Raw genomic sequence first — 18717 nt, forward strand, 5'->3', positions numbered from 1 at the left:
CCGGGGCATAATTAATTAAAAAAAAAAAAGGTAGGTGCCCCCTGGGGGGGGGGGGGGGGCGCGATCGCGCCCCCCCCCCCCAGGGGATTTGTTTTCAAAAAAATAAATAAAATGACAGGGGGTCGCCCGTGGGCAGGGTGACCCCCTGTGGGGGCAATTTTTTTTTTTTAGATGTTGTAGGGTTTCCCTGGGGGCCATTTTGGCCCCCAAGGAAACCATACAACAACTACAAAAAATAGATCTATATATAGATCTATATTTATATATCTATGTAGATAGATATATCTATGTACATGGATATATCTATAGATATATCTATGTACATAGATATATATATATACCAAAGAGATTTATAAAGTGTGCTACTCACCTGTGAGGGTCTCAAGGCGCTTGGGGGGGGGGGGGGCGGGGGGAGGGAAAGGGGCTGGGAGGTTCACTGTTCGAAAAGCCAGGTTTTGAGGCCCTTCCTGAAAAGAAGTAGGTTTTGGGTCTTGCGAAGGTGGGTTGTGAGGGCGTTCCAGGTTTTGGGTGCAAGGTAGGAGAAGGATCTGCCCCCGGTGGTGGTGTGTTTGATGCGGGGGACAGAGGCGAGAGAGAGGTCAGCTGAGCGGACGTTTCGTGTGGGGGTGTGGAAGGTGACTCTCGTTGAGGTAGGCAGGGCTTGTGTTGTGGAGTGATTTGTGTGCGAGGATGAGGATCTTGAAGGTGATCCTTTTGTCAATGGGGAGCCAGTGGAGGGATTTGAGGTGTGGAGAGATGTGTTCGTGTCGGCGGAGGTCGAGGATGAGTCGTGCTGCTGAGTTCTAGATGCGTGTAGTTTGCGCTTGAGTTTTAGAGTGGTGCCGGCGTAGAGGGCGTTTCCGTAATCAAGCCTGCTGCTGATGTGTGCGTGAGTGACAGTTTTTCTGGTCTCTGTGGGGATCCATTTGAATGTTTTTCAGTATACGGAGTGTGTTGAAGCATGAGGAGGTGAGAGCGTTGATTTGTTGGGTCATCGAGAGGGAGGAGTCTAGGATGATGCTGAGGTTGCGTGCGTGGTTGGCGGGGGTGGGTGCAGGGCCTAGCGTGGTGGGCCACCATGAGGGGTCCCAGGTGTTTTTGTGTGGGCCAAAGAGGATTATTTCGGTTTTGCTTGAGTTGAGTTTCAGGTGATTGTCTGTCATATATATATCACTTTTGTCAATATGTGTGTGGTTTCCCTGGGGGGAAAAGGGTCCGACTTGTCTAGTGGTAGTTTTAGTGCCATAAAGAAGCGCAGAAGGTTTATATGCCTACTGCAAAGAGCAAATCTGTATTTTATGTAAATAGCTGAGTACATTAGCAAAGTCTATGGAGAGATGAAGGGCACTTTTGCTGGGGGGTAATGAGGGAATCCGAGGAGGAGGGAGTGGGAGCACCAATAATGATTGTTGGACTGGGCGCAGGAGGTGCTAAAGACTGTGACGAATGGTATGTGACAAGGTGTTTTTTTGAGTGTCTTGAAAGTACGTGCTGATTGAGGGAAGAAGCGCAGGTAAGGTGGCCTCTACTGTTGCACGTATCTCACACACCATCGATTTTGTGACTGTCTACGTAGGCTAGTGTTTTAGAGCAACAGTTTAGCCAATAGCAGAGATGGCATCTTGATGGATGACTGCTGCCTGCACTCGGGTTATAGAGGACCGCTCTGACATAGGATCAGAGACTGAGACATCAGATACTGAGACAGCATCTGAGGGATAGGACAATGGCGCAGACTCTGGGAGTGATTTTCCAGTCAGAGGAGTCCCATTCGATAACTCCTCTTCCAGTACATTATGAGGGAGGTGATGAGGACAGTCCTGCTGTCCCTTCGCAAGCTGTTTGTGCAACTGGGTAATAGTGGGTTAGGCCAACCCAGAGAGCAGGTGAATGCGGCGGCAAGCAGAGAGAGAGTGCTCTCTTGGGAGCTCCCCAATTTAGTTCAGCCCCAAATTCCACCACCCAAATCATATTGTGGAGACATCAAAATTATCCATGGCAAAACAAACTGGTTTTGTAAGGCAGGCACCTGTGTTTTTGGTCCTGGATTCGGCGGCCATATAGAGAAACACACTAAACCCAAACATTTCTGGAAACTAGACATTCGGGGGAGTCCACAGAGGTGTGACTTGTGTGGCTTCCCCAAAGTTTTCTTACTCAGAATACCCTGCAAAGCTGAAATGTTGAAAAAAACCTCAATTTTTCTCGCATTTCTGTCACACAAACTACAGGAATATGCTGGGATCCACAATATTCCTACCACCCAGTGACTCCTCACCTGTCCTGATAAAAACACTACCCCACTTGAGTGCCTACACCTAGTGTCTGTGTCAGGAATGGATCACCCCAGGGTCAACAGCTGCCTCACGTAAGGACCAACATTGACCGTTGTGTGATCTATTCCTGTCGCAGGCACCAGGCCTAACCACACAAGTGAGGTATCATTTTTATCAGGAGGCTTGGGGGAACGCTGGGTGGAAGGAAATTTGTGGCTCCTCTCAGATTCCAGAACTTTCTGTCACCGAAATGTGAGGAAAACTTGTTTTTTTAGCCACTTTTTGAGGTTTGCAAAGGATTCTGGGTAACAGAACCTGGTCCGAGCCCCGCAAGTCACCCCTCCTTGGATTCCCCTAGGTCTCTAGTTTTCAGAAATGCACAGGTTTGGTAGGTTTCCCTACGTGCCGGCTGAGCTAGAGGCCAAAATCTACAGGTAGGCACTTTGCAAAAAACAGCTCTGTTTTCTGTGATGTGTCCACGTTGTGTTTTGGGGCATTTCCTGTCGCGGGCGCTAGACCTACCCACACAAGTGAGGTATCATTTTTATCGGGAGACTTGGGGGGACGCTGGGTGGAAGGAAATGTGAGGCTCATCTCAGATTCCAGAACTTTCTGTCACCGAAATGTGAGGAAAACTTGGTTTTTTTAGCCACTTTTTGAGGTTTGCAAAGGATTCTGGGTAACAGAACCTGGTCAGAGCCCCGCGAGTCACCCCATCTTGGATTCCCCTAGGTCTCTAGTTTTCAAAAATGTACAGGTTTGGTAGGTTTCCCTATGTGCCGGCTGAGCTAGAGGCCATAATCTACAGGTAGGCACTTTGCAAAAAAACAGCTCTGTATTTTGTGAAAAAATGGGATGTGTCCACGTTGTGTTTTGGGGCATTTCCTGTCGCGGGCGCTAGGCCTACCCACACAAGTGAGGTATCATTTTTATCGGGAGACTTGGGGGAACATAGAATAGCAAAACAAGGGTTATTGCCCCTTATCTTTCTCTACATTTTTTCCTTCCAAATATAAGAGTGTGTAAAAAAGACGTCTATTTGAGAAATGCCCTGCAATTCACATGCTAGTATGGGCACCTCGGAATTCAAAGATGTGCAAATAACCACTGCTCCTCAAAACCTTATCTTGATCCCATTTTGGAAATGCAAAGGTTTTCTTGATACCTCTTTTTCACTCCTCATATTTCAGCAAATGAATTGCTGTATACCCAGTATAGAATGAAAACCAACTGCAGGGTGCACCTCATTTATTGGCTCTGGGTACCTAGGGTTCTTGATGAACCTATAAGCCCTTTATATCCCCGCAACCAGAAGAGTCCAGCAGACAAAACGGTATATTGCTTTCAGAAATCTGACATCGCAGGAAAAAGTTACAGAGTAAAACATAAAGAAAAATGGCTGTTGTTTTCAGCTCAATTTCAATATTTTTTTATTTCAGCTGTTATTTTCTGTAGGAAAACCTTGTAGGATCTACACAAATGACCCCTTGCTGAATTCAGAATTTTGTCTAGTTTTCAGAAATGTTTAGCTTTCCGGGATCCAGCATTGGTTTCACACCCATTCCTGTCACTAACTGGAAGGAGGTTGAAAGCACCAAAAATAGTAAAAATGGGGTATGTCCCAGTAAAATGCCAAATTTGTGTTGGAAAATGTGGTTTTCTGATTCAAGTCTGCCCGTTCCTGAAAGGTGGGAAGATAGTGATTTCAGCACCAGAAACCCTTTGTTGATGGCATTTTCAGGGAAAAAAACCACAAGCCTTCTTCGGCGGCCCTTTTTTCCCATTTTTTTGGAAAAAACTAAATTTTCACTGTATTCTGGCTATTTTCTTGGTCTCCTCCAGGGTAAACCACAAACTCTGGGTACCATTAGAATCCCTAGGATGTTGGAAAAAAAGGAGGCAAATTTGGCGTGGTTAGCTTATGTGGACAAAAAGTTATGAAGCCCTAAGCGCGAACTACCCCAAATAGCCAAAAAAGGGCTCAGCACTGGGGGGGAAAAGGCCCAGCAGCTAAGGGGTTAAGTCATATGAATAATACGTATCAATAATTGTAGACAAATAGTGCACGAGTCTTGAGGGTCAGCCCCTTAATCCCCAATCACCAAATACAAGGTTCTACTATTGAACAACGAGACTCAGCACATATATACATCCACCTGTAGAAGAAGGAAAAATCTCCTTATGTATCTTCACATCCTTCTGCAGAACCATGTATATATAAACTGTCTCATCAACCACGTCTTCTTTTAACATAGTTAAAATATTAGTTCATTTGTGGTTATCCATATATCACTTCCTGTACAGTAAAAATAGCCATAGCCATAGCCAACGTGTTTTGTCCCAAAGGACTTCTTCAGGGCTCGCAGGTCAAACAGAATGTTCATCCAATTGCAAATCGAAAAGGAGACAAAGAAGCCTATTGGTAATTGTACACTATGCAACACACTATCCTGAAGCTTTCCCAATGAAAGAAATAGTAGCTCATGTGTGTGACTTTGTACTGATTTTATCAGGGTGGGGTTGCCAGCACAGACATTGTGAAGGGTTACCAGGAATTAATTTTCAACGTTTTGGGAGTAGAAAGTAATGTTAGTAATGGTACCTTACAAGATTATAAGTTTAAAGACAAATGTAGAGGACAAACTGTGTGGACGCAAAGTTTTGCGAGGATCTTGTTTTGGTGGGAACATGATATAGGATTCTGCTGCTAATCCCCAAGCCTCCACACCAAAAGAGGCAAGTGACTACAGCTGTTGCAAATGGACTTGGCAGCCAGTACTCTCTGTTGAGGAAAATGAGGCAAGGGGTAGAGAGAGAAAAGCAGCAAGTGACTTCTCCATGACGGAATGGTTGGGTTTTAGCTCAAGTATGGTTGCATCAGTCCAAAGTGCACCCAGCACACAAACTCCCAAAATGACACACTAGGCCTACGTAAAAATAAAAATAAAAATAAATAAAAAAACACAACAACAACGAGGGATTTAGTAAATGTGAACAATTATGACCTCCCTTACAGAATACTGCAGTCCAGGATTTACCAGGTTTCACTGAGGAATCCAGTAACAAGCTAAAGGAGTAACGAAAACCCCTCCTGTAACCTGATGACTGCAGAATATGGCTACATGATGTTTGAGGACATTGAGACAAGACTCCACCAAAAGAGAATGCGGATAATTTAACACAGCAGCACAGACTATTCAAAAAAATCTCATCATTCAAGAAAAGCAAAGCAGAAAATTGTAACTTCAGAAAGGGAGGAAATAGGGAAGGAAATGGGAAAAGCAACAAAGATGCAGGAAAGGGAGAATGGTGGTTGATCGAGGAAACATATCTGCGAGGCAACTGGCAACCTCCACTACCACTTCTTAAGCTCCCCTAGACATACCGGTCTTCCTCTGAGGCCTTGTTGTGGCTGGCCCTACTAATGTGAACTGAAGTCTTGCCTAATTCCACCTCAACATTTGGACTCTAGGAAGGCTTCTCCCCAAAATCCAGGGTGACCCTCATCTATCACAACTGGTGGAGGCCGACATCTTAATGGTCCCTTAGCCAATTTTGCAGTGGATATTTGGAACAACTGGATGGACCTTCTAAGTACTGTCAAATTACGATTTTTACTGCTGCCATCCCAACTAACTCTTGGATAAGAAAGGAGCCTACAAAATGTGCATTGGCACATTTCATGGCTTAAAAAAAAAAGTCTGTTTAGTGTGATGAGGAATTGAGAACCCTGTAAGTAGTCTCACAAGGAATTGAGAACTCTCTAAATAGTAAGCTACTGGATGTATGCTCCCTGTTTCAAGGCATTTTTGTAAAAGGATGGTGCCAATTACAAAGAACGAGGTATAGGTCTCTACAGAAAATGTCTTGTGCAATCATGGTGCTCCAGGCCTGCAGTAGTTCTAAAAGTCTCATTCAATATCTGGAAAGCTTAGTCTTGTTCAGGCCCCAACATTACCTGGTTAGCTCAATAATGGTCTTGATGATCTGTGAGAAGTTGTCAAATTGGTAAAGCCTAAAACACTTGGATCTTCTTTACACTGGAAGGAGCTGGCCATTCGTAAACTGCTTTTCCTTTACCAGGATCCATCTAAGTATCTTGATCGGACAGGACAAATACTAGAAAGGACAACTGCTGAGGTTAAAACATACAATTCTCTGTTTTGGCTTAAAAAAGAATGTTTTCTTTTGCCCGAGAAGAAAAAGTCTTGAAACCCATCATTAGGGAAATGCAAGAAAATGCCTGGGGGTGTTGGGCAGGCCGAAAGTCATTGGTAATCATAGAAGCCATACTTGGTATTGGAAGCTGTCTTCGACCCATCCTCTTCCTTGACTCTTGAATCCCTGGAGACCAATGTTACATCTGATTTTCTCAGTGATCTATTCCTGACAAGTTTGCTCAGGAGTCCACACTAAAACAATATGATAGGAAAAATGCTCAAATTAATCTCAGCTACTGGTGATTGCTCATGGTCACTGTCTACACCACTGATCCGGTTCCAAAAGGTAGTGTCCAGCCCAAACTGCCAGGTCCCCTCAAGATAGAAATACAAGCAACCCAGTCCTGTTCTTGACCTTCGTAGGTCTTGTCAGTGAGTTCTAGCTTGAGTTCTGTGACACAATGAACACAGGACCCAACCATGTTTAGACATACTGTTCGCACTTAGGGCATCTACAGCAACAAACAACAGGGTATGCTTGAATTAATATTGGCCACTGGTGATTGATCAGGCTGCATTCAACTGCTTTTCGCCCACTATGTCACTCTAGACAGAGAGCTGTCCTATGCAAAGCAGCCCTGGTCATGCTCCACTAGGAACAGTCCAACATGAACTGTCAGGTCAGGTCCCCTCTGAACGCTGAACACAAGTAACTTCATACTACAGATGGTCTGCTCTACTCTAAATAGAGTGGGCAGACTGTCAGTTTGACATACAGGGTAATACGCCATGTTTGTGGCAGAGTACCCTGTCCACCAAACTTCCAGAGAGCCAAAGTCTTAATATACAAAGCCTGATATAGAGTCAGCTGCATTATTGTTGCCTCTGTTTTCTGCACTTGAGGAATAGGTTCATCCATTTTAAAAACAACCACAGGAGAGGAGAGGTTGTTGTTAGGCAGGCCTAAATTCTCACTTATGCCCAAAAATGATAAAGAAAAGGCAAACATATAGTGGCTTACAAATGGATTATTTACAAAAACATACAAACTTGATCAACCAGTTGAACTTGGAGATTAACAGAAAATGTAATGAAATTGCATCGCCAAACAATTACTAAACACACCAATTGTCAGTTAAAAAAATGCAGTTTTATAATCATAAGAAATCATTGCAATCCACGGAGACATAAAACCAACAGTTTAAAGGTTTCGGACTTTCATATATGCTATTAAGCTCCAGGCTCACAAACACACAATAGAGGAGAATGTTATTAGAAGACTGCTGGGCAACAATTTTAGCAGGCTTGCCATTGTGAAAAAGTAAACATATGTGCTTGTTTGTCAGAATATTAATAACAAAACAAAAAAATTGGCCAACATAAATTTTGTAGTCTCAATATTGTTTACAAAAATATTGTTCCATTGGGTATAGGTTCTCTATCAATAATAACGATGATGCAGTATTTTTGTAAACTGTTTTTCGAAAACCATGAAACCTCATTTAGAGTTTGGCAAACTGGTCACTTCATCACAAACATGATGGATATCTGTATGCCTTATTACAAGTAATAAAGCATACAGGCCGTCTGCAACACTAAATCAGGCCTAATATTTTTAACAGACAATATTTAAGCTACATTATTTTCATACCATGCCAATACATGCACTATATGTTGAATAGCTGCAAAGGATTTAGACTATGTGTGACATTTTCATCATTTCAGTGTAATTATGAGTGCCATTTCAACAACTAGGACACTTTCTCACAAACAAAATCAAGCAATGAAGATGAGGGAAACATGAATATCAGAAATTACACCCATTTGAGCTACGAGAAACTCTAAGAAGATCTTAAAACTGCTGCAAAGCTCCAGAAATGGGGAGCACACATATCCTAGGAGTCAATAGTCCGGCCGCAGGCAGTAATTTATTTAAAAAAGACACACGCTGAGCAGTATAATAAAAAAAAATGTTACTTAAGCAGTAAGCATCTGTTCGTGGCATGTGGTGCTGTAGATTCACATGCTCTGCATACTCCTGCCACCTAGGGTTAGGTCCGGAGTGTTGCAAGTTGTTTTTCTTCGAAGAAGTATTTCGAGTCACGGGACTCCTCCTCTCGGTGATACTGGGCATGGGCATCGACTCCTTTGTAGATTGTTTTCCCTCAGGTGGGTAAGAGAAGGGGTGTAAATGAAGTATAACGAAAGATGTCCATGCAAATGTTACTACATTTGTACAAATATAAAGTAACTGAAATGGCCAAAGGCGTCCGGGGAGGAGGGAGGGCTCATATGAATCTACAGCACTACATGCCACAAACAGATCCTTACTGGGTAAGTAACATTTTCTGTTCAATGGCATGTGTGGCTGCAGATACACCTGCTCTGCATAGACTGTAAAGCATTCCCTCCATAAAAGCAGTGGCTATTCTGTGGGAGTTGCAGGTGATAGGAAAAGCGTTTGTCGCACAGCTTGACCTACGTTGGCTTGCTGACGTGCTAGTATATCCACACAGTAATTCTTTGAAAATGTATGTGGTGTAGACAATGTAGCTGCCTTACAAATGACAGCTACAGGGATATTTCCAAGGAAAGCCATAGTGGCACATTTTTACCTAGTAGAACGTGTTCTAGGAGTAACAGGTAACTCTCTCTTTGCTCTCTTTAGCATAGCAAGTCCATATACACTTAACTATCCATCTAGCTATGCCGTTAATGGTTACTGGACTGCTCTTGTGAGGTAGCGAAAAAGCTACAAAGAGCTGTTTAGGTTTCCTAAAGTCTTTGGTTCTGTCAATGTAATACATAAGCGCTCATTTAACATCTAGAGTGTAAAGAGCTCATTCCATAACAGAGTCAAGCTGAGGAAAGAAGACTGGTAGCTCAATGGATTTGTTGATATGGAATTGTGAAACCACTCTAGGAAGAAACTTCAGGTTAGTGCGTGAAGGACCACCTTGTCTCTACGAAAGGTTCTTCCAAGGTTAGGGCCTGGAGCTCACCGATACACCCAAGTGATGTGATGGCAACTAAGAAAGCCACCTTCCAGGAAAGGTACTGAAGAGGACATGAATGAAGTGGCTCAAAAGGAGGGCCTATGAGTCTGGTTAGCACGATATTGAGGTTTCAGGATGGTGCAGAGGCCTTCCATGAAAGCTTCAATGACTGGGATTCTGAACAAGGAAGTATATTGTCTGTTCTGTAGATATGCAGCTATAGCTGCAAGATGTAAGCAAATAAAAGTGTAAGCTAAATTTGCTTTTTGTAAGTGAAGCAAAGAACAAACGGTGTCTTGAACAGTAGCTTTAATGGGGTTAGTACGTTTGGTTTGGCAGTAGCATACAAAACGTTTCCATTTTGCAGCATAATATACTCTGGTTGTGGGTCTGTGGGCCTCCCTGAGAACGTCCACGCATTCCACAGGCAATTCTAAGTAACCAAAGTGTATGACTTCAGGAGCAATATTGCAAGGCTGAGTGACCTGGGGTCTGGATGTCCGATTTGTCCTTGATTTTGAGTGAGAAGGTCCTGACTATTGCGAAGCTACTGACAGGTCCAGAAATGTGGTGAACCATGGCTGACGCATCCAAGTAGGAGCTACAAGGATCATGGTGAAAGATGTTTGCCTGATTCGCTGAACCAAAAATGGAATGAGAGGGAGAGGTGGAAAAGCATAAGCAAATATCCCTGACCAGGTCGCCCATAGAGCGTTGCCCTTGGATAGAGGGTGTAGATAGCTGGAAGCAAAGCTTGGGCATTTTGCATTTTCCGCTGTGACGAAAAGGTCTATCCGAGGAGTTCCCCACTTTGTGACGTATGTTTGAAGGACTTGCGGGCGGAGTTCCCATTCGTGGACTTTTTGCTGCACTCTGCTGAGCAGGTCTGCGAAGTCGTTGTCCATTCCTGGGAGATGCTCTGCCACCAGGTGAATGTGGCGGTGGAGAGCCCGCTTCCATATTGTCTGACAGAGTTGTGACAATTGGGACGCCCACGCCCCCCCTCTGTTTCTGTAGATAATACATGGCTATCATGTTGTTCATGCAGTCTAAAACAACCTTGTGAGAAAGGTGATGAAGAAAAGCTTTCAGGGCTAGAAATACTGCCTGAAGCTGGAGGTAATTGATGTGCAGGGATTGGGGACTGCGATCCCAAAAGCCTTGTACTGTGAAGTCTTGAAGCTGAGCACCCCAACCAGTCAGTGATACATCTGTGGTCAGAAGGACCTGAGGCAAAGGGACCAAAAAAGGCCACCCTTCTAACAGGTTGGTGGTGTTCCAACATTGCAGAGAGCGGTGAGGATAGTGGTCTAACAACACTAGATCTTTCAGGTGACCATGTGACTGAGACTACTGTCGAGACAGGCATTGCAGTAGAGGATGCACGTGGAATCTGGCATGGGGGATGATGGCAATGCAGAACGCCATCATCCCTAACAAGCGCATAATAGTCCTGACTGCGTATGTGCTATTCTCCTGAAACTGGGGGAGAAGAGACTGAAAACTCTGAAATCGGGAAGAGTTGGGGTATGCCAGCCCCTACTTGGCACCGAGAATAGCTCCTAGTCCTAGATAGTGCTGTATCTAAAGGGGTTGGAGGTGGGGTTTGGAAAAGTTGATTGTGAAGCCCAGAGTGTGAAGGAGATCCACTGTCAACTAGACTCTTGCCTACATATAGGGGATACATGACCCATGGCTTGCTTTTGGTTTACTAATAGCATTGCCATCAGGACAGGAGTGTTTCTAAGTTTGTTTAAACACTCACTTTTAATAAAGGTATTACTAAATCATGATGCAGTAGCATACTGTAATTTAGACAAAGTAAATTTCCAAGAAATATCCAAAAACCTTTCCACTAACCTGAAGCTTAACTGATAAAACTATATAGTGCATTAACAATTTGTGAAAAGTGGGTTTCAGTAAACATATCCTTTGCACATCAACATGTGAAGTATTCTGATTTGTGTTCATCCTATTAAAATATTGTTTTCATCACAGAAGTTTTAAAAAAAATAGGCTTTCAACTAATACAAAAACATTTTGAAATGTTTGTACAGTTGACTTAGTCATTTAAATGTTGTGTGTTAGGAAATATTTGACACCCTACAGACTTTTATTTCACAGTCTAAACAACAGGTCAGACAGTTCACCTAACAAAATCCTGGAACTGTGCAGTCAGAATGAAAATCAATTGTGAGACAAGCTGACTTCTGTCTGTGAACTCAGAGCAAATGTGACATACAAGAACAAGATTTAAGGGTGTCTTATATTGCTCTTCCACTGTCAGACTGAACAGAACACCTGTTCTTTGTCAGCTCACCAGAAGGGGCAAGTAAGTCCAAATATTAGGTCGACCTGATGAAAAATGACTCGTCATATTGAGTGGCCAAGTAAATTTTTCGAGCCCTGGAGTGTGATATTGGCACTGTGGTAACGTGCTGGCTTTGATGAGCCAGTCGTCTAGGTAAGGAAACACATGTACGTTCTGTCTTCTGAGGTGCGTGGCAACTACTGCTAAGCACTTTGTGAAGACTCTGGGAGTAGTTGGGACTCCAAAAGGCAGGACTTTGAACTGGTAATGTTTGCCTGCAACCACAACTCTTAGGTATTTTCAGTGTGCAGGGTGGATTGGAATGTGAACGTAGACGTCCTTAAGATCTAGCCCTGTCATAAAGTTGCCTTGTTGCATAAGTGGAATAACGTCTAGAAGAGTAACCATGTGAAAGTGTTCTGAGAGAATGCACTGGTTCAATGGTCAGATGTCCAGAATAGGCCTGATTTACATCTTTGGGAATGAGGTATAGGGAGTATACCCCTAAGCCCTGGTGTTGTAAGGGAACATGCTTGATGGCCCCTTTGAGACGAAGGGGTTGAACTTCTTGTTTGAGAAGCGTGAGGTGCCTGTGTGATAGCCTGTGAATGGAAGAGGAAATGTTTGGAGGAGTGGTAATGACCTTTAGACAATAACCATGTTGGATAATGGAAAGGACCCTTTGGTCCGTGGTGATGTTCACCCATTTTGGATGAAAATTTTGAAGCCGTACCCCGACAGGTGTCGAGTGAGCGGGGGAAAGAGAGAGGTAGTCACTGCTTTGCAGTGGAGGAAGAGCCTCAGGAGGCAGTGTCTTACCTCTGCCCTTGTTGTTGTTGCTTCTGTAGGACCCCCTATAGAAAACCCTAGAATAGGAGGGTGGAGGCTGTCTGGTTTGGGAAGTAGATGCCTCAGAGGAATTGGATTTGTAAGCACTTTTAAAGGTGGGGCGACGAGAAGTGCCCCTTTGTGTGGGGAACTGTAGAGCACCCATGGCCTTAGCTATGTCTGTCTTTTTTCAGTTTCTCAACATTGTGGAAAGCGGTTGCCCTTGCAACTACCTGCTGAAAGAACGTACTATCTTCTAGTGGTGAGGGGCATGCAGGGTAAAAGTCTGGATCATTGGGAAGGATGGGGTCAGGGTCCTAAGTGTCCCAGGATCCTGGTCATGCGGTGTCCCACCCAAATCTTCTCCAACATGTAAAGGGGATCCATGAGGGGTATAATCTCTTGCAGTAGGTGAAGCAGCTGAATGAGGAGAGAAGGTAGGTGGCTGAGAAGAAGGGGTGGAGGAGGTGGGGAAGGTGGATCAGGAGGAGGAGGAGAAGGCTTGTGAGGTGTGCCGGTGGCCTTTTCATTGTTTTTCCTTTCTTTGGAGGTTAAGAAGTGTTAAAAGCTTCTTGAAAAGACAGCTTCCTTTTGAATAGTACAGGGGAGAAGCAATAATGCGTTCTGTACTCTCCTGGATATGGAAGCAGTGCTGACGAGCGTCCATAGTCTCCAGAGTGGGTTCCACGGGAGAAGGTGTAGCTGAAGACTGACTTTTGCTCTGATGTTTTCGGATCCATGGATTTCACCATTGAAGTTTTCAGTTGGTGCAATTTTGTCTGTGCAGAGGTGGAGGCGGTAGCTGGGCGGGTCGGAGCCGAAGTTCGGACCGAGATGGAAGTGATGTCTCAGACCGAGGTGCCGGAGGTTGAAAAAGAAGATGATGTTTTGGCTATTTTTGGAGCCGAACCAGAGGGCAGGGCAGCCAAAAACAGATTTTCAGATCCGGCCATGGCCTGGTGCCCATGGTGGTCTGGCAACCAATACAAGGGGCTTTTTTAATAGTCTTGGGGTGGGTAGGAGGGGCCACGGTAATCACAGGTTATGGGGATTACCCAGTGGCTTTCGATGTCTGACTGCACGTTGGAGTCTGAGTCCTGGATCAAGAAGGCCTACTCTTTTTGTTCAGGTTCCTTCTGAGCGTGTTCCTCACCCAAAGATGGCCATGGTGTTGTCTGAAGTCTTATACACACCAGATGTTGGTGGGTGTGGGGAAATGTAGAGTGGCACCAAGGACAGGAACAAAATGGCGCTCATTCCATCAGCTCAGTATAATGGTCGGTGCTGCGTGGTCAGGTTGTAGTGTAGCCATTTTTAATGTAGCTTTTTGCTCGTTTGCTTAAAGTATTAGGCCTCTGTGCACTTTGCCCTCGATGCATTTTATTTAGCCTCGCACTTTACAATAACCAGTTTCACGGTCTTGTTTTATTTTCTTCTATCACACTGTTTAGCTTACTTCAGCACTGAAGTTCTCAAACAATACATTCTTGCTCGCTCTGTGCTTCAGTCAAGGATACAGTCTGGTGCATTGCCGATAGACGTGGTAGAAGTTTAGTCTTTAGGGTTCGTAGAAAGTACACATTCTTACGTAGGGACGTTTCTTAGAACACCGGCGTGTTAGTTATAAAAACATTTCCTAGTCCTGGTACACGTAAGAGGGAGATTCCGACCAGGAACCCACAACTAGATGCTGACTACCCTGTTGCAGATGCTGATCCCGATCACAATTGCCTTTGCTCAGGTATGAGGGTCGATGTCCTCCCGGGGGAACCTGAAAGGCAGCCTTAGAGCTTAACATGCTGTGCTCAAAATAGAACTTAGAAGAGAGAACGTAATCTAGTTGCACTATGATAGCATTATTCTTATGTTTCACTCTCCTCGTTACTATTTCAATCCTTCTGTGTTGTATGATTCTGGTTATTGCGGCTCACGCCTTGTTATCTAAAATGCAGTCGTTTTATTAAACCAATCTTTAAAAATTAAACTGCCTTTGTCATTTATATATGAGACCACACTGTGTATGAGAGAACGGGTTGGGACCTGAGTGACCACGACTTCCCTGGGAAGCACTAAGATGTCATGCGCTCGGCTGCCCAATTGTCTCTTCCCTTTGGGAGAGATAAGGAACTGCTAGTTAGCCGGAGCTCAACCCGGATTTGGGGTGACAAGGGCCCTTCGCCGTGGGTTAGACTTAGTCCCCCACACTGTGAACGATCTTGCCGCCCAAAAATCCAGTAGTCTCATTAGGATAATGAGAGCCTACACGACATGGTAGGCCCGAGACAGGCGAGGACGCCCCAGAAGGTGCATGGTCAGTGCCCGGAGCAGCTATTCGAGACAAACGCGTAGATAGGAATGCATGATTGAGATACAATACAGTTAAAAAAGAGAAGACGAAAAGAAAGTTTGAACAGGAGCAAGTCGTAAGATGGAGCGAAGACACACACATCCAAACCAGACGGCGGAGAGAAAACAATCTAACAAAGGAGACGATGCCAATGCACAGTACTGCCGAGAGGAGGATCCCGTGACTCAAAACACTTCTTTGTAGAAACTTGCAACACTCCGGACCCAATACTAGATGGCAGGAGTATGCAGAGCATGTGTATCTACAGCCACACAGGTCATCAAACAAATTAGTTTGCTGAGCACAGTGCCGCCCACTATTCATTATTATCCTGAGAGTAAGCTGCATGGCTAGTCTAAGCAATTAACATTACGGCACAATGTTTACTTTAATTAGGACAAATACCGGCGCTCACTCTCTCAGTCACTTACTTATCATGCAGCATGCAGACTCGTCACAGCAGCCGGTGCCGCAGCCCAGTGGGCTCGGGTCAGGATCGGTCCCTCCTGCTCGTGGGATGTGCAATCAGTGATACCACCGCCACGGTGCACTGCTGTGTGACTCTGCAGCTGAACTGCTATACTGCTGCACTGACTCCACTGTAGAGACACTGGCCTGCCTTACACTGACCCACGTCAGCAGGTGCTGGTGGGCCTGGGGTTGAGTCGCGAGGGCAGGATCCCATCTGCATCCGGCATATTATTGATTACTACCGGCCATAGCGGCGGTGAGTAGCTGCTGGCTCTGACTTTCCCTGTAGCCCAGCACTGAAGGTCACCAGACGACGATCGATCCCCCCTCATTCACTCGGCCACCCGCTGCAGTGCAAGCGGCGAGGTCAGAGGAGCTGCGGGGGTGTGCATTCTGACTTTGCCCAAACTTAAAAGCACAGCCAACACTTAGGCGGAATGGACCGCAGGCAGCAGCTGAGGAGGACGGGCCCATGACTCACCCTGCCACCTGACCATACCTATAACTGTGTCTCTCACTCACAGAGTCATATTTAATAGTTAAGCCACGATTGTGCACCAACTAACATCAGTTATGCCCGTGTGTCGTGCCAGGGGGTGGGGGTGGTGAGGTGTGTCTACAACTTCGATACATTGTAGCAGAGATAGCAGTACTCGCAGAGCTGCGAGCTGAGCAGATCTTGAGCCAGCCCCCTTGCCGGGAGCCGCACGCACCCCTCTACTGCGGCTCACAGCCATGATCGTGCATTATAGCAGCACTCCGCTGGACAGATGAGATGCGCTGTAATGCGGGATTAATGTATTTCAGTGCGGTGATGCGGACCACCACACTGAGATGCGTTAGACTAACGCCTGATGCATGGTACTTGGCAAGCAGTGGTTATTTTACAGATTTATGAAATTAAGGTGACCCACATTAAAAACGGCTCATTTTTTAATTGAATTTTTTTCATAAAACACTAATTAACACTTTGACTTCCACAAGGACTGTAAATAACAGAACAACAGGTAATACTATTATAAAATGAATACATCTCACTTCACCAACCTTGAAATAATTGGGCTTGCTACTGCTTGGGATTTGAACTTGTCCCCTGGCGGATATAGCAGGTGTCCCCTGCAAGTGCCAGACTCATAAATCTCTTTAGAGTGCGTCAGGAATCTAACAATTATGTGGGCTAAAGAAAAACCTGTCACTTTTTCAACAATGACCAATGGAAAGCAAAAGTACAAAACATAAGGACAAGATAATCATGCATTAAAGTAAGAAACTCTGGGCATCAATTATTCTTTGGCGGTGAAGGAACACCAGCATAAACTGGCAGAGCGTCCTCCACACCACGTTCATGGTCCCCTCATGTACTCTAGAGGCGGGGGAACTACCAGGTTTCTGATGACAGATTATCAACTCGCTACAGTACTGAAATCCTTAACCCAACAACCTGTTAAACATAGGGGCCCTCATTACAACCTCGGCGGTCTTCCCAGAAGACCGCCGAGGCTGCGGGCGCCAGAAGGCCGCCATTCCTATCACGACTTTTCCGCTGGGCCAGTGGACAGTAAAAGTGTTACCGTCCACTGGCCCAGCCGAAAAGTCACATCAACATTGCTGCCGGCTCATAATAGAGCCGGCGGCAATGCTGATGTGCAGCGGGTGCAGTAGCACCCGTACCGCATTTCACTGCCCAAAATTCGGGCAGTGAAATGCGTGATGGGGGATATGCCTGGGGGCACCTGCACTGCCCATGCCAGGTGCATGGGCAGTGCAGGGGCCCCCAGCGGCACCCTGAGTCCCCTTACTGGCAGCCTTTCCATGGCGGTGTCTACCGCCATGGAAAGGCTGGCGGTAAGGGGAGTCGAATCCCAAGGGCAGCGCTGCTTGCAGTGCTGCCCTGTCGGATAACGGCCGCCGGGACAGCCATGGCGGTATATCGCCGGTGTTACCGCGGTGGTACCACCATGGTCAAAATGTGGTGTCCAGTACCGCCAGCCTGTTGGCGATACGAACGCCACTATAGCCCTGGCGGTCACCGACCGCCAGAGTTATAATGAGGGCCAGGGTCTCTGAAGTTAGTGGAGGTCCTGCTTTGTGTAGGGAAGGGCCAAAGCCACTGATTTTCTTTGCCCAAGCCTGCCATGTGAGGCCTGAAGGACACAGCATGAAAAACAAATAGTGGCTCCAACGCCAAGAGAGAAACTTTCTGTACATCACTGATATTTTGTTTTTCAGCTGAAACACCCCACCCTCTGTTATTTCTAGGGTTGTTTCTGAAAAACAATGCAAAGAGGACAACAATTGTGGCGGTCTGCTCGGCACTGAGCTGTGATAATAGTGCATCTGTTAGTGTGGAGATTGTCGTAGAGATCCCTGCTAAGGCCAGGAACATCAGAGTGTGGCAGGTGATCCTCGGCCCCGTGCCTCCGCCAGCCTCTAAATTAGCCCACGGGTCTAACATGGGGACATCTCTGTCCTGCCTTGTTCATGTCCTGTACAAGATTCCATTGAAAGGCAATACAAAGACAGATGAAAAGCAGAATGACTTAAAAAACTAAAGCTAAACAGAATCAATTACATTCTACCCAGCAGTGGTTTAACTAGACAATAAAAAAAGATCCAATTCCAGACTGAACTCATGATTGTTTGTGAGGTTTTGATCTCTCACAAGTACCAAATTCTAACTGATGTTTGTAATTTGATTTGAGATGTTCACCATCAGTTATAAAATGCATTTCTTATTTCCATTAATTATTTATCCAAGAAATAAAAAAGAGAAAAGACAAATGGTGTACCTACTGGTGGAGGACCACAATTGTGACCTGCTATTGGGGTGGGGGGCTGTACAACGAGGCTGATGGTCACTACACCATGCAGCACAGAACAGTACATAGGGGCAGTGGGAGCACTGTACTGACCACAAAGTAACAGAGGAGTGGGGCTGAGGATCCCTGAACCAGGCAGGAGAGTACAGTACTGAGTGGCAGTGGGAGCACCGCAAAGGGTAGGATAGTAGATACAGCGAGGCTGATGATCAGTACAGCGTGACAAGGGAAGAACTGCACAAAGGTCCACTGAAGGTGGGCACTAGACAGCGGTGGCTCCTCCGCTATGGCGGAGGAGCGTTGTCCCCGCCAGCGACAGAAGCTGCAATGCTTTCACAACGAAGGGATAATAAACTATCCCTTTGTTGTGAAAGGGGCGGGGCCATGGGGTAATGAGCACCGAGGGGAGTGCACTCCCCTCAGAGCGCATGTGTGTTTGGCCGGCCAAACACACATACACAGTGTGCTCTCTCCAGCCCAGCACTGTGTTGGCGGGCTGGAGAGAGCCT

At 45.6% G+C, this 18717-nt stretch overlaps 1 protein-coding gene across 1 annotated transcript in view; it reads right to left on the bottom strand.

The window, feature by feature from the left end:
* MPV17L (MPV17 mitochondrial inner membrane protein like) overlaps positions 1-18717 on the bottom strand; it is a 125139-nt gene that overhangs the window by 66892 nt on the left and 39530 nt on the right. The window lies entirely within an intron of this gene.

The sequence above is a fragment of the Pleurodeles waltl genome, chromosome 7 (genome assembly GCF_031143425.1).
Source record: "Pleurodeles waltl isolate 20211129_DDA chromosome 7, aPleWal1.hap1.20221129, whole genome shotgun sequence".
NCBI classification, from domain to species: domain Eukaryota; kingdom Metazoa; phylum Chordata; class Amphibia; order Caudata; family Salamandridae; genus Pleurodeles; species Pleurodeles waltl.